Source organism: Dipodomys spectabilis, unplaced genomic scaffold (genome assembly GCF_019054845.1).
Source record: "Dipodomys spectabilis isolate Male_0828 unplaced genomic scaffold, ASM1905484v1 ptg000137l, whole genome shotgun sequence".
In the NCBI taxonomy this organism is placed as follows: Eukaryota; Metazoa; Chordata; class Mammalia; order Rodentia; family Heteromyidae; genus Dipodomys; species Dipodomys spectabilis.
The window spans coordinates 13,559,990-13,564,261 of record NW_024870814.1 but is presented as its reverse complement, the minus strand read 5'-3'; positions in this window follow the sequence as shown (position 1 = coordinate 13,564,261).

Here is a 4,272-nt window from a genome sequence, read left to right as displayed (position 1 = left end):
CATTAAAATCCCAACAACATTTTTCAATCAACAAGAAGAAGCAATACAAATTTTCATGTGGAATAATAGAAAACCCGAATATCTAAAGCAATTCTTAGCAGGAAGAACTCTGCTGGAGGAATATCAATACCAAACTTCAAACTCTATTATAAAGCTGTACTTACAAAAAAACAGCTTGGTACTGGCACATGAACAGGCTTATAGAAGAATGGAATATAATTGAAGACCAAGAAAGGAACTCATAGGCCCATGGCCACCTAATTTTTGCTAATGTAGCCAAAAATAAAGGATGGAAGATTGACAGACTCTTCAACAAATGGTGCTGTCAGAATTGGCTATATATGTGTAGAAACATGAAAACTGAATTTAAATCCTTATATATCACCCCGAACCAGAATCCACGCCAAATGGATCAAAGACCTTGAGGTTCAAACCCCAGTACAACCAATCTGACCAGCTTCACAGTATATTTGTGTGTGTTTCATGCCACTTCACCTATAGCAATGATTGGTTACAGTCCTGTTTTTCTCAATGTTTCTCATGTCTTCCAAACTTCAGCTTACTTTACAAGAACTTCCTCTGACCTTTGATCATACATACTCAAACTTTTCAGCCTATGGTCTCCTCTGCACATTGTCAAAATTTGTCTTAGGAAAGGGAGAATTTCATCCTGCTCTCCTCTACCTCTTACTCCTAATCCTCCTTCCCACTTTCTCCTTCCTCTTTCTGAGGAAGTTAAATTGGAAAGTTCTTTTAAAATTACATGATTGCTCTGAAAACATTACAGGATGGAATAGGAGAAACCCTAGGTCTCCTTGGCTCAGGCTGAAATTTTCTGAATAGAGACCTGGAAACACAAAAAATCAAAGAAAGGTGGGACAAATGGGATTGCATAAAGTTGCAGAGCTTCTGCATGGCAAAGGACATAGCTAGCAAGATCAATAGAAAGCCCACGGATTGGGAGAAGATCTTTATTATCCATACAACGGACAAGGGTCTCATATCTAAAATATACTTGGAACTCAAAAAATTAAACCCCCCAACAACAAATCCTCAAAGAAACAACTGCCCAATAAATAAGTGGGCGAAAGACTTAAAGAGAAACTTCTCTGAAGAAGAAAGAAGGATGGCCAATAGACACATGAAGAAATGCTCAACCTCCCTAGCCATAAAAGAAATGCAAATCTAAACAACATTGAGATACCACCTCACTCCAGTTAGAACGGCAAAAATCAAGAACTCTAACAACAACAGATGCTGGAGGGGATGTGGACAGAAAGGAACCTTACTTCATTGTTGGTGGGAATGTAAACTTGTTCAACCACTTTGGAAAGCAGTATGGAGGTTCCTCAAAAGACTCCACATAGAACTCCCCTATGACCCAGCAATCCCACTTTTGGGCATTTACCCAAATAGTCACAAATAAGACCACACTAAAGCTACCAGCACAACTATGTTTATTGCAGCATTATTTACCATAGCTAAGGTATGGAACCAACCCAGATGCCCCTCAGTAGATGAATGGATCAAGAAAATGTGGTATATATACACAATGGAATTCTATGCCTCCATCAGAAAGAATGACATTGCCCCATTTGTTAGGAAATGGAAAGACTTGGAAAAAATTATATTAAGCGAAGTAAGCCAGGCCCAAAGAAACATAGGCCCCATGGTTTCCCTTATTTGCAATATCTAGTATATGTATGAGTCAAGCGGAAAAGGTCACATAATGTGATGTTAGGAAAACGAACCCTCAAATATGTATTTTAATGTTTTTGTTTCATTCATGCATGTGTTTCTAACGCATTTATAATATTATTTCTTTGTTGCTTTGTATGTCCCTCCCCCACAGTGTAACCCCCGCTTTCACTATATTTGATGTCAGTATAACTTGTGGAGGAGATGGGGACAAACAAGTCGTTTAAGGATTCAGGTGGACCTGTTGCAACAATGAGAAGTACAAAATGTCATGTCAAAACCAGCTTTACAATGTCGGTGGGGGGGAGGGAGGGGGGGTATGATTGGGTGGGGGGAGGGGGGAGGCTGGGAAGGGAGGTGAAGGGTAAACAAAGGAGGAGGCTGCAATGCTTGGTAAGAAATGTATGCATTTTCCTGCCCATGTAATTGTAACCCCTCTGTACAGTATGTTCTCAATTAAGATAAAATAAAATAAAATAAAAAAAATAAATAAACTAAAAAAAAAAAAATCAAAAAAGGTGGGACAAATGGGATTGCATAAATTTGCAGAGCTTCTGCATGGCAAAGGACATAGCTAGCAAGATCAATAGAAAGCCCACGGATTGGGAGAAGATCTTTACTATCCATACAACGGACAAGGGTCTCATATCTAAAATATACTTGGAACTCAAAAAATTAAACCCCCCAACAACAAATCCTCAAAGAAACAACTGCCCAATAAATAAGTGGGCGAAAGACTTAAAGAGAAACTTCTCTGAAGAAGAAAGAAGGATGGCCAATAGACACATGAAGAAATGCTCAACCTCCCTAGCCATAAAAGAAATGCAAATCTAAACAACATTGAGATACCACCTCACTCCAGTTAGAACGGCAAAAATCAAGAACTCTAACAACAACAGATGCTGGAGGGGATGTGGACAGAAAGGAACCTTACTTCATTGTTGGTGGGAATGTAAACTTGTTCAACCACTTTGGAAAGCAGTATGGAGGTTCCTCAAAAGACTCCACATAGAACTCCCCTATGACCCAGCAATCCCACTTTTGGGCATTTACCCAAATAGTCACAAATAAGACCACACTAAAGCTACCAGCACAACTATGTTTATTGCAGCATTATTTACCATAGCTAAGGTATGGAACCAACCCAGATGCCCCTCAGTAGATGAATGGATCAAGAAAATGTGGTATATATACACAATGGAATTCTATGCCTCCATCAGAAAGAATGACATTGCCCCATTTGTTAGGAAATGGAAAGACTTGGAAAAAATTATATTAAGCGAAGTAAGCCAGGCCCAAAGAAACATAGGCCCCATGGTTTCCCTTATTTGCAATATCTAGTATATGTATGAGTCAAGCGGAAAAGGTCAGATAATGTGATGTTAGGAAAACGAACCCTTAGATATGTATTTTAATGTTTTTTTCTTTCATGCATGTGTTTCTAATGCATTTATAAGATTATTTCTTTGTTGCTTTGTATGTCCCTCCCCCACAGTATAAGCCCTGATTTCACTATATTTGATGTCAGTATAACTTGTGGAGGAGATGGGGAAAAACAAGTCGTTTAAGGATTCAGGTGGACCTGTTGCAACAATGAGAAGTACAAGTTGTCTTGTCGAAAACGAGCTTTACAATGTTGGTGCGGGGGGCGGGGGTGGAGGATTGACACTGGGGGGTGAGGGGGGATTCTGGGAAGGGATGTGAAGGATAAACAAAGGAGGAGGCTGCAATGCTTGGTAAGAAATGTATGCAGTATCCTGCCCATGTAATTGTAACCCCTCTGTACAGTATGTTCACAAATAAAATAAAATAAATTTAAAAAAAATTACATGATTGTATTATTTTTTTTAGTTGTGGGGCTTGAACACTTGGCCTTTGCACTGTCCCTACGTTCTTCAGCTCTTCAGCCTATGGCAAGCACTCTACCCCTTCCTCTTTTCTGGTTGTTTGGAGATAACAGTCTCATGGAATTTCCTGCCTGGATTGGCTTTGAACTGTGATCCTCAAATCTCAGCCTCCTGATTAGCTTGGATTACATACCTGAGCAACCTGCTCCCAGCTCCATGATTGTATTTTTTAATTGTTGTTGTTGGAAGTGGGTCTTGAATTAAGGGACTGGGTGTTTTCCCTCAGCTAGTACTCTACCAGTTGAGCATCAGCTCCAATTCTACTGACTTTAATATAGTAGGTTTATCTGTAAAATTCACAATCCAAACATGATTAGATTCAATATAATATTTGTATTTTAGTGAAACTATTTCTAAAAGTCAACATCTATTCACGATATTCAAAAGCTATTAGTGGAGAGGTTCCTGGAAGATGGCGGAGGAGAAGCTGGAGGCTAAACAAGCTCTCACATAGAAAGCAGTTTTGGAGTTCCAGCGAACAGTCCTAAGCCATAGAATCACACCCAGTGTGCCATCACAGGACAGAGAGTTAGGCCAGAGAGGGAAAATCCAGGCAGAGAGACAGATCTGAGCACTTGCCAGCAGCTGCCCCTGCAGTGTCAACGGTGGCAGTGGTGGCCATAGCCACCATACCTGCAAAACAGAGAGTCCCGGATGAAGGAGCCAG